General features: G+C 48.9%; 1 long non-coding RNA gene across 1 annotated transcript; it reads right to left on the reverse strand.

The window, feature by feature from the left end:
- Positions 1-525: 525 nt before the first annotated feature.
- Positions 526-12,438, reverse strand: LOC122492950. Its single transcript, XR_006299790.1, has 3 exons — positions 12,370-12,438; positions 10,873-10,950; positions 526-1,087 (listed from the first exon to the last, which is right to left on the reverse strand). It is a non-coding gene; the product is annotated as an uncharacterized LOC122492950 (long non-coding RNA).
- Positions 12,439-12,466: the final 28 nt, after the last annotated feature.

Here is a 12,466-nt window from a genome sequence, read left to right on the forward strand (position 1 = left end):
TTCTATTTTCATCTCTTTTTCTTCCTCTATTTTCTTTTTCATCTTCTATTTTCATCTTTTTTTCCTCCTCCTCCTTGTATAATAGTTATTATTATTATTATTATTACATCATCTCATTTTCATCTCCCCCTTCTTATTACTATTATTATATATTCATCATACGATTTCTTCCTCCTCCTCTTGTTCCCATTAGTAAGACTTGGGTGATACCATAGATGGAGCTGGAACTATGGATATCTAACACTGCAATTGGCAGAATCTAGACACACAATGGTCTCAAGAATCTGGGAGGCTGTGTTTAGGAACGTGGCATTTGGTGGGTTGGAGATGATGCACATGTGGCTTCCTATGTGTGGTTGTTAGAAAAATTACATGCAATAAAGAGAATTAAGCCTTCAGCATGTAGACACTTATGTAGTCAATAAATGGTGACTTCTGTAAAGGAGACACCATTATTCCCATCTTTTCAATGAGGAAATTAAAGCAGAGATAAGTAACAGCCAGTGAGTGGAGAAATGGGTTGCATTCACATTTCAAAGATCTTTTGGGCTTTTCACAAAGAACAACATTTGACTCAGACCCCATGCATCCAAGCCCTTCATGACAGATGAAGACCAAGCTGTGGGGAGTGGGGCACATCCATGTCTGTATCCATACATACCAAGGTGCTTTGTCCTGGCAGAAAGAGTATAGATACATTTCCTACAGTGGCACAATGCTCAAAAAGTAACAAACTCTCTTGTTGATAAGCAACAATTTTAACTCCTTTAGACCGTAAACCAAGACTCAATTTCTCTGTCCAATTTGGTACACAAAGAGCTCTTAACATTCTTGGGTCTTGGGGGTTTTAGAGGCTGGGCTATGGGGCTAGGAGTGGCAAAGTAGTTCTGGAGAGCGCGTGGGCAGGGGGAGGCAGCAGTGGCAGCATCCTGGAGGGTGGCCGGGAGCATATGGGAGAGGGGTGTTGGCACCATGAGCAGCAGTTATGGAGAGAGAAGCATTCCTGGCTGGCTGTAAGGCAGATGTTTGAGCCACAGGGCAACTGCCTGCAGAGGAGATTCACTAAAGTAAAGTTGAGGCATCGACCCTGCAGGGAAGAGAAGAGAGAAGTCACTGCGAATACATTGGAGCTAGAACCAGAAAGCTGTGGTGCCCTTGGCTCAAGAGGTTCAGGCTCATGACCCATCAGGACCCACATGGTAGGACCTTCATGATGCTCTTCCTCTTCCTGGGTGCTGGCCTCCAGGCTGGGCTGTTATTTCAAGGCTCAGTTGGAGTCTGCCCTGCCTCCTCCAGGCAGCCCCAGTATTCTGACCCTGGACTCCTTCTGTTCTGGTATTGAACTTGTCTGCTCCTCCCTGGACTGGGAGACTCAGGAACAAGAACAAAGCCTGACTGCCGCAGCAGCATGAGCCTTGCCCAGACTTCCCTCCCTCACCGAATGTGTGCTGAAGGGTTAAGTCCTCACTACAACTCTCAGGCCAGGCTCTGGGCTCCCAGGACAAGGGCAGCTAGGGGCATCCTTGGATTGGAGATGGGCTGTGGAGGCAGCAGCAAACATGAACCCCTTGGTTTGGGAAGAGAACAACATAGATGCTTCAGGACAGTAAACTTTGCCCCTAGTTTACTGTCATCTCCTCCTTGTCCCTAGCTCTGAATCAGCTGAGGACTCCTGGGTGAAAGGCTCAGATAAGCCAGAGAGGGTGGCCTGGGCACACTGGCCATCTGCCAGTATCTCTGGCCACTCTAGACAGTGGATAAGAAAGGGCCTGCATCTTCCATAGGCAGCACACCTGAGAGGAGGGAGACCATGTTGGCTTTTCCCAGACCTCTAGCTCCCTTCTAGCAAGTAGTTCCTCTAGGGCCACAGGGTCTGCTTTTAACTCAAACAAACCTACCAGCACACCAAGGTAGTCAGACCTTTAGGAACACTGACTGGGCAAAGTCTCTGGGCATGGCCCTTCCTTAGTGTGGTCTTTGCACACCCCCCTCCACAACATGTACACTTGCACCTTCAGGTCCTTATGACCCACTGCTCATTCTGTGCTGCACAAGGTGCAAAGTGCCAAATTGGACAGTCCCTGCTCTCAAAGGAGCTTCTAGTTCATTGGCTTGCTGTGGTCACTTGAACAATGGCCCTGAAAGATACCCAGGTCCTGGTCCTTGGAACCTGTAGCTGTTTTGGGTTACACTGGAAAAGGGCCTTTGTGTGATTAAGTTAAGGATCTTGAGATGAGGAGGTTATCCCGGGTTATCTGGGTGGCCTGCAGGCGACCACAGGGTTCCTGTGAGAAGGTGATTTAACCACCGAAGAGGAGAAGGTGTTGGGAGGGGTGAGAGGAAGGGAGATTTAAGGTGCTGCTCTGCTGACATATAAATGGAGAAAAGGGCCAGGAGCCAGGGAACCCTGGGAATGCAGCTCCAAAAGTAGAAAAGGCAGGAAGGGGATTATTCCCAGACCCTCCAAAACGAGAGCAGTTCTGGCGAGAACTGGATTTCTGCTCAGGAAAACCCATTTCACGCTGCCAGGCTCCAGGACTGTGAGAACTCTGGAACTGAAAACCTATTGCTTTCTGCTACTAAGTTGGTGACACTTTGTTAGAGCAGCACAGGAAAGTAGTGCACTTGCTCAACTGAGGACTCACAATGCGAGCAGTCATGCAAAGTGCTGGAGGAAAGAGCAGACTTAGCCTGGAGAGCACACCCCGTTTAGGATTCATGCTGAATCTTTGGAGTTGTGCACACCATTCCCCTGCCAGCTCCCACTTGTGGTGTGCATGTATTATGAGTGGCTCAGGCCACGAGTAGGGTTTCATCCACAGAGGAGGCGGGCAGACTCAGGAAGCAGGAGAGGGGGGTACCAGTTCTGGCCCAGCTGTCTTTTGCCTGAGGGGGCCTGGGTAGGCTTTGACCCTCAGTGTTTTTCTCTGGAAAATACAGATCATGCTGCCAGGGATACAGCAGGGATGAGATTAAGGCAGCAGACGTGAAAGAGCTGTGTTAATGACACGTGTGGTGACAGGCCAGTTAATGACAATACTGTACATACGGAGTGACCTAAGGATAGGGAGAGAGCTGTTGCTATGACATACAGGTGCTTCTGTGCCCCACCTGGGCTGGGCCCCTTGTCCTGGCTTCTGTAGCACCCCTGCCCCCCAATTCTGATGTCTGCTGTCACGGTCCTTACATGTCCCCATTTGTGGCCTGTCTCACTCTTCCCTATGGTCTTTTGCCTTGACTTCCAGTGGCCACAACCAGCTGTTAGGGCAGCCTGCACATGAAGACTCACAGGCTCCAGCACAAGGAGAAAAGGCTTTTCCTGGATGAGAGAATGCATGTCCTCTGGCACAAACTTGTGGCTGAGTGAGATGCTGTGTCTGAGCAGCTGTCAAGCCAATAATGTCACAGCCAGACTCACAGTGGAACTGAAGAGAAGCCAAAGAGAACAGAATGGGGAGGCTTCATGTCCATGCTATGTTCCTGATCTGGAGTCTCCTGGGAATGGAGAAGGATACAGGGGCCTCGGGAATGCTGGATGCTACAGCTCTTTGTCATTTTTAACATGGGTTTATTCAGGCCTCTATTCAGTGTGGATGCTGTAAGTGCTCATGGGCCATATACAAGAATGACTGCACTGCCATAGGATTTATTTTTCCCCAAATACCTGTTCTCCCCTTTGCCAGTGTGCTGATGCTAATCTGGTAGTAAGTGTGCTCTGTTCCACCCAGAACAGGCTGCACAGAAAAGACTTTACTTCAAAGAAAGCTGGTGGGGGAGGGGGCTGACAGGTGTGAAGAAAGACAGGAAAAAAGTGGTTCCTGATGCACTGGATGCCTGTCTTCAGAGGTCCCCATCCCTCTATGCTCTGGACAGCTTCAGGCCCATCCCTGGCCCATGGGCACACATCAACAAAGGCCATCCGTACCTCACACAACAGCTGCAAGACACACAGTTTTCTCTCCAAGTTTCTCTGGGTTATTATGTCTTTCTGTGAAAAGTTGATTTGGAAAAGCACTAAATGTTGCACACTCTATGTGAAGGGGAAAGAGCTGGTTCCTATTGTGTCTCTGACCACAGGCAAGTCACTCGGTATCTTGGTAACTATTTTCCCATCCTTAATATGGGGCTAAAATCTTTAATGTGGTGAGTGGGGAATGGCCATGTCCATTCTTCCTGTATTCCTTGGTAACAAAGACCTGATTTTGTTGGGGGAGGCAATGCACTCAGCTGTAAAATGACATTTCCAAGTCTCCTTTGCTGATCAAGATGGCCATGTAAATCAACTCTGGCCAATGGAAGGAAGATGGGGTTGTTGGGTAGTGATTTGTAGAAAGCCCCTGTGCCTTTCCTCCATCTTTCTCCCTGGAATGTGGATGTGATAGCTGGAGCTCCAGAAGCAATCTTGTAAGCATGAAGGCAAATAGAGATCCTGGACTATTAAAGATTAGGTAGGTTTCTCAAAAGGCTATGCTCTGGAGCTTAGGATGCAAGCAATCTGATAAAAGTCTTTCTCAGAACCACTAAGTTCCCATTTATCAGTTTTTGCTCAGGTTGTTCTGTCTCTGTGGAGTGCCTTTTTTATCTGGCCTGCCTAGGGGATTCCTAACCACCTTTCAAGACTGACTTTTCAGCCTTTCCATGTTCCAAGACCCAAAGCCCTGATGAATTGCTTGGCTCTTTTCTCTTCTTGGAAGGACTTCTGATTTTCACTCTATGGACTTCTTATCAATTGGCTCTCAGCTTAAATGTACTGTCACTGAGATTCTGCTCTGGCAACCAGGCACTAGGCATACTCATGACTTTCAAGTCTCTAGACAGTGTTTTTCACCACCTGATACTCTTCAAAAGAAATGCATGACATGGCTCCTACTCCCTCTTCCTGACAGGAGATAGCTTTTTTTCTGGCTAACCTCTGTCTCCCAGCAGCTGACATGCAATAAATCTTTGTTGAATTAATGGATACAGTTCAATCTGTGAATACGAACTTTTGTGATTTCCTTCCTCTGGTTTAATGCTTACCTAGACACCTAACCTTAAATAAATATTTGTTTGCATTTTATTCTATTACTATGAGTTAAAGCTTTTTAAATATTTAACTTTCAAAGGTACTTGGAATTTATGTTATGTTGTTAAATGTGCTTTAATTTGTATTTTTCCCCAAGAGCTTGCCAAATTAAAAAAAATCATGTTACAGAAAAGACTCCAAATAGCAAAGCAATCTTGAAAAAGAAAACCAAAGCTGGAGGCATCACAATCCCTCATTTTAAGCTGTATTACAAAGCTATCGTCGTCAAGACAGTATGGTACTGGCAGAAGAACAGAGACTCAGATCAATGGAACAGAATAGAGAGCCCAGAAATGGACCCACAAACATATGGCCAACTAATCTTTGAAAAAAACAGGAAAGAATAGCCGATGGAAAAAAGATTCTCTTCAGCAAACGGTGCTGGGAAAACTGGACAGCGACATTCAGAAGAATGAATCTGGACCACTTTCTTACACCATACACAAAAATAAACTCAAAATGGATGAAAGACCTAAATGTAAGACAGGAAGCCATCAAATTCCCACAGGAGAAAAAGGCAACAACCTCTTTGACCTTGGCCGCAGCAACTTTTTACCGGACATGTCTCTAGAGGTAAGGGAAACAGAAGCAAAAACGAACTATTGGGACCTCATCAAGGTAAAAAGCTTCTGCACAGAATAGGAAATAATCAGCAAAACTAAAAGGCAACTGACAGAATTGGAGAAGACATTTTCAAATGACATATCAGATAAAGGGTTAGTATCTAAAATCTATAAAGACCTTATCAAACTCAACACCCAAAAAACAAATAATCCAGTAAGAAATGGGCAAAAGACATGAATAGACAATTTTCCAAAGAAGACATCCATATGGCTAACTGACACATGAAAAAATGCTCAACATCACTCATCATCAGGGAAATACAATCAAAACCACAATGAGATACCACTTCACACATCACAGAATGGCTAGAATTAACAATTTAGGAAACAACAGATGAACAGATGTTGGCAAGGGTGTGGAGAAAGAGGAACCCTTTTGCACTGCTGGTGGGAATGCAAATGGGTGTAGCCACTCTGGAAAACAGTATGGAGGTTCTTCAAAAAGTTAAAAATAGAACTACCCTATGACCCAGCAATTGCACCACTAGGTATTTATCCAAAGAATACAAAATTGCTGATTCAAAGTGGGTACACGCACCCCAATGTTTACAGCAGCACCATCAACAATAGCCAAATTATGGAAAGAGCCCACATGTCGTTCAACTGATGAATGGATAAAGATGTAGTATGTATATATATGTATACACACACACACACACACACACACACACACACACACACACTGGACTATTACTTGGCAATAAAAAGAATGAAACTTTATCATTTACAAAAATGTGGATGGAACTAGAATGTATTATGCTAAGGGAGATTCATCAGAGAAAGACAAAAATATGACTTCAATCATATGTGGAATGTAAGATACAAAACAGATGAACACAAGGGAAGGGAAAGCAAAAATAATATAAAAACAGGGAGACAAACCATAAGAGACTCTTAAATACAGAGACCAAACTGAGGGTTGTTGGAGGGGTTCTGGGTGGGGGGTTGGGCTAAATGGGCAAGAGGCAGTAAGAAGGACACATTTTGGGATGAGCAGTGGGTGTTATATGTAAGTGATGAATCACTAAACTTTACTCCTGAAACCATTATTACACTACATGTTATATAACTTGTATATAAATGAAAAAAACATAACAAAAAAAGATAAAACCAAAAAAATATCATGTCAATAATTAAACATATGTGAGTACTCTCAAGTTCACGTGCTCACACAGATGTGCAAACACACATACTCTCACCAACTGGGGCCATTCCTTATTTATACAATCGCTTCCAGTGTATAAGTGTTTAGTTGAATTGAGGCCATTATTCTATAGGATCATTATATTTATTCTTTAAATTGCTGGAGCTTAATGTTTTAGTATATGATAAGGTAAATATTGCATTGTTTACTTTTCCAAAAATTCTTAAATGTCTATTTTTAGAGGAGAATTTTAAACGAGTTTGATCAAATTCCCTAAGCATGTTCATTACAATTACACTAAAGGAGAGCTAAGACCATGAGTTCCTCTGGGAAAAGCTGACGATGTGGTCTAGGTTTTCACATATTCAAATCTTCTGTTATAGCAGTGAGTGAAGGTTTGTGATTTCATTATAGGTCAGTACACTTGTGTTACACGTGTGCATGGGTGTGCTGCTACTGAGAACAGCAGAATCTTTATCTTTATTTCAGGCTCTTTTATTTCTGCTTATTTACTCCTGAGCATAAACAGATTATCTAGACCTAGTAACCGCTGTGGGATCTCTCTGATTTCATCAAGGGATGACTGTGGGGCACCTGTGCTGAGCCCGTCCTGTCTCCCACGCCTGAGTCCATCTCCGGGAGCTGCAGGCTGCATCTTCCCATGGACTGCTGGGAGAAAAGAGGGGCCCTACGTGGCAGGGGGAACGCGGAGGGCCAGAGAGACCCTGAGACTGTGTTGCAAGTGTCATGGGGAGTGGTGGAGGGGTCTGAGGGTAGAGGGGAGTCTCCTTCCTCTCTGCCTTCCTACCATTTGATGACCTAAGGCAGTGACCAATTACTGTTTACATCAGTTCAGTGCTGCACAGTGAAGGGATTAATCTTGGATCCACTGGCAAATGGGTCACTGCTAGCCTGAATCTCCATGCTTTGGGGCATGGGCTCCATTACCTCATTTCCTGCTACTTCATGGGGAATGTGTGCATGTGTCAGCATGTCCTTGCACATGCTTGGGTTGCCTGTGTGTGTGTGTGTGTGTGTGTGAGCATGTGTGTGTGTTTGAGTTTCGGGTCAGGGGGAGGAGAGGGTTGCAGAACACAGGAGAGCCAGCTGCATCACAATCCCAAGGTTATGATCTGAGATCTTCTCAAAGTTCACTGGCTTGACAGACAGCTATCAAGTTCAGTCTTCCTGGAGAGGGGAAACTACATCCCAGCTTTGTCACACCCCCCTCCCTGATGGAGCTCCCTCCGTGCTGCAAGGATGGGTGACGATGGGCAAGGACAGAGGACTCAAGAACTCCTTGGCATGAATACATCATAAGGCCGATCTGTACCCAGGTTCTAATTGTTCCATGGAAGAACACTTTCCCAGCAAACATACATGAGCTCATATTTAGAAGGAGGTCTGTTATCAGCATACTATCAAAATAACAGTGACATTCACAATTGTTTGCATATATAACACACTGCGCTGTGGACAGATGGACTCTGTGGACTCTGTGGACAGAGCCCAGATATTTCCCTATGACTCTGGCAGCATGATATGGGTGTTGGAGCCTAGACTTGTACGTGAACCTTCCGGGGGTCATCACCTGCCCTGCCGCACCTCTCCGCAGCCCCGTCACATTGAGTCCATCACGAAAATTCATGCACTCAGTTTCCACAGCTGTGACATGCAGAGAAGTGACCACCTTGCTAGAAGAGAAGGAGCCAGGCTGGCAGTGAGGCGTCAGCTCCTGATGTTGGCCCTAGGGCTTCTGGGCAGGAGACTTAACTGTGCGGGGCCTCAGCTTTCTCCCCATGGAATTGTGGGGGGAGTGTTGTATTAAACACTTAGAACAGTGTCTGGCCTTGGGAAGCTCTGTCACGGGCAGGTGTGATCCCTGCGGGGTGGCTGTGAGGAGGAAAGGAGACGCTGTGCACAGGGCGTTGTGTGGGGGACACACAGGGTATGTGCACTGGGACACAGCACTGTGACCGTGCATCACGTGCAGTGGGGGAGGGTAAGGTTGGCCACTGTTGGCCTGATTTCCTGGCGGACCAGTCGGTGAGCTAAAGGGCTTTCCTAGCTCACCAGTCGGTGAGCTAAAGGGCTTCCCTGGGATAAAGCAACAAAGGAAAAGAATAAGGACCTTGGATGGAAGCCAGGGTTTGACTCAAGATTAAGAAACTAGACTGAGTCTTGTTGGGTCATTCTGTATATGTGTGTAGGGAGAGACGGTCTTGAAGAAAACAGCCACACTCGAGTCTCCAGGAAGATGGTCAGAGGGACAAAGTCACATAGGAGGGACCCAGGAGTGGGAAGGGAGCCCACACCCAAAGGGCCTACTTATGGGCTCTCAGCTCTGCTCAGGATGAAGGGGGTTACTTTAGATGGCCCCGGGTGTTGCCACTTGCTCTCTGGGGGGCCTCTGTGACTTTGCTGGCCTCTCAGGACTGTTTTCCCATCAGCAAACAAACAGGGTCACTGTGACTCCCAGCTTGAAAGAATACTGGGCTGACTCCAGAGCTGGCACGGTAGGGGCATGGCAGAGCTCTGGGCAGCTGCAAGTGCCCCACAATCCGTGACATTCCCAGTGGGGTCTTGGGAAAGGGACCATATCAGAGGGTGCCCAGTGCCCCTGCTCTCCCCTCGATGGGGTAGGATGGCCCTTTCTGGTATCTCTCCCTTGTCTTCCCTCTGGTCTTGGACCTCCCTCCATGTCTTGCTCTGTCCCTCTGCCCGGAGTGGACGTGGCTGGGTGGGTTCAGGGCACAAGGCCGGTGTGGTGCTAGTGACCATAATGGGGCTGTGCCCCTGGAAGAGGCTCCAGGAGATCCAGATGCAGAATGGGCATCTGTGCAAACATGGCTGAGACCGCGAGCTCTGTTCAGACTCAGAGCCAGGAGCCCAGTGGTCTCCTGAGGAGCCTTGAAACCTCTGACAGCAGACATGGCCCTGCTGGGTGTCAACACACATCCATGTGTCTCCTCAGCAGGGTCCCCACCCCCAGGCGTGCCCAGGACTCCTAATGCTCACCTGGCCACCAGGGACAGTCATGCTTGCCTGAACTAAGAAATGACTAATGCAGCCCTCACTATAGATACTGGGGACACCACGTCCTCCAGGCACCTGGCCCAGTCTGAGGTTCTGATCATGGGGAAGCTTAGGCACATGATTCCCAGGCAAGCCAGGAGCATGCTCTTCATGGGCCCTAATTCTGAGCCCTGCATTGGTTTTGGGGAAACCATTATGGTTTCATGAGTGCTGACCTGGTGGGGGCAGGGCAGTGAGAAGGGTGGAGGCAGGCCCTGGGGTTCAAGGCCAGCTCTGCCACTCCCAAGTTCTGTGACCTGGGGCAAGTTGCTTGATTTCTCTGTGCCTTGGTCCCTCCTTGGTAAAACTGGCATATTAGTAGTACCTGCACGTACAGTTACTGGCAGGATTGAATGTGAAATTATGGAAAGTTCTTAGACTGGCAGCTGGCATAGGAGGAACTCTAACAATTAGCTGTCACAACCATTAAATTCCAGGGGACACCTGTAACATGCAGGCTTCTCCCCGTTGTCACAGGCAGTGGCACGTGGAGGGACTCTATTGGCTGGCAAAAGCATGCAATGTTGGCCAACAACATGGGGGTGTCACCATGCCCTCCAGCATTCCTGGCACATGAGGGAGCCGCCCAGGAGAGTCTCAGAGGATGAGGGTGTGGATCCAGCAGACACAGGTTGGGGAGCTCGGTGGGGAGGGATGATGGCTGGGGGTCAGGAGAACTTGCTGGCCTGCCTCCTTCTCCAGCCTCTTTCACTTAAGCTTGGAGGCACTGGGTAACACTCTCCCCAAGAAAGCTTCTAGTCCTTCTGATGGGGACCAGGAAGGAAATGCAGGCGCCCCATCCAGAATCCACACGGGAGGCTCATGAGCACCGCGTCTCCTCGTCTGGGGCATCCTCCCGGAAGATGCCTGGACAGGGCTCTCTGACCCATAGTCCCTGAGCTCAGCTGCCAAGGACAAAGAGAAAAGGGCGCCTGCCCAGGGAACATCCCTGTGCTCCTGCTTACCGCGTTCCTGGGCTGACACCACATCAATGGGATCTGGTTGCAGCTTTGCACAAAGTCACACAAGGTGTCCAGTTCGCCCTGAAAAGCAGATGTGGCTGTGAGGAGGGTCCAGGGCCTGGCCGTCACCTCCAGAGGGGTAGAGGGCCTTCTGCCTGAAATGGCTCCAGAGGGCTCTGTCCCCAGGAACACACTGAGGCCGCTCTGTAGTCTCTGCCTGGGGAAGGGGCCTGGTGGCCTTGCGTGTTTCAGGGAAGGCAGTGTCACTGTAGGTCACAGATTGTTTTGGAACCCGAAATGAGTCTGTATTTCTGGTGTAGGAGGAGAAGGCAGGGGCTACTTTGAGAGGAAGGGTCTAAGGTGGGGGACATGCAGGGTCGCAAGGAGAGGTCTTGCAGGGGAAGGTGATGTGGGCATCAGGGAGCTGGGCAGGAGCTGGGAGAAGGCGACAAGAACCTGAAGTGGGGCACACCATAGGCAGAAGGGGAAGAGGGCTGATCCCGGGGTTGCTGGGGAGACAGGAAGGGAGGGCACCGGCAAGAGGCCCTGGACCTAGGGACAGGTGGCCTCAGGACTTCAGGCCTCTCTGGACGCTACTGAGGGGGCAGGTGGGGCTGTGTCTTGTGAGCAGGAACAAGCCCCATGACCTCTGCCCTGTCTGGAGGTGGTTTGGCTTCTTTGAATCCCCAGCTGACTGTCTGCAGGCTGTCCTGTTGCCATCTGGGGCTCCTTGCAGGGTCAATAGGGAGACAGCCGGACTAGGACTAACATGCCCGGGCCCTGGTAGAATGGTTCCAACAGGTGCATCACCTGAGATGCAGGACCAGGAGGAGGGCATAGCCCATAAAGGAAGAATATGGGGTACTTCCTTTCTCAGCCAGGGCTGCCTGGGGCCTCCCCACCCTGTCTTCATGCCCCCCTGCAGGGCCTGGAGCTCCCACCCAGGGTGCGGCCCTAGCACTTCCTGTGAGGATGTTTCCTCACAGCCTCCTCCTCCTTGAGGCCCTTGTCCCCATGTCAGTGCGTCCAAGGACAATGTAGTTAGTTTAGTCCCTCACTCTGCTGAGCTGACTCATGGAACAAACTTTGCTCAGAATTTTCCTTAAAGGATTCTTTTTCTGACCTGTGGGAGACTGTTTGTGATTGAGCTTGTGTTTTACTCCTCTGCCTGGTGGCCAGGAAAATGGAAGCCATTGTTGGAGCCACTGACAACCTCAGACAGCCTGGGACTGGCGGGCTGTGGCCAGCCACGAACATCTGAAAACCTGGGCCCCTTCCAAGCCTGGTGCCGGGCTCCAAGTGGTGTTGGTGACAGCAAGAGTCCTCACACTCTTTGCCCTCTCCTGGGACCCGGGATCGGATGGCCTCTGCAGTTTTTCCCATGCCCAGGGATCGATGTAGTGCCCACAAAGGTCATCTCCACCCAAGCCACGGTTCATGTGGGGCCATGGACTGGCTGCCCTCCCTTGTCCCTCAGCCCCACCTAAAGGCCCTTCTCACCTCTATCCGTCTTATAGTGTCTTCCTGGTACATACAAGAAGGGACTATCACCGGGGTACATGTCTGTATACATGTCTCTGGCTTCTAGGAAGAGAAA

Source organism: Prionailurus bengalensis, chromosome D2 (assembly GCF_016509475.1).
Source record: "Prionailurus bengalensis isolate Pbe53 chromosome D2, Fcat_Pben_1.1_paternal_pri, whole genome shotgun sequence".
NCBI lineage: Eukaryota > Metazoa > Chordata > Mammalia > Carnivora > Felidae > Prionailurus > Prionailurus bengalensis.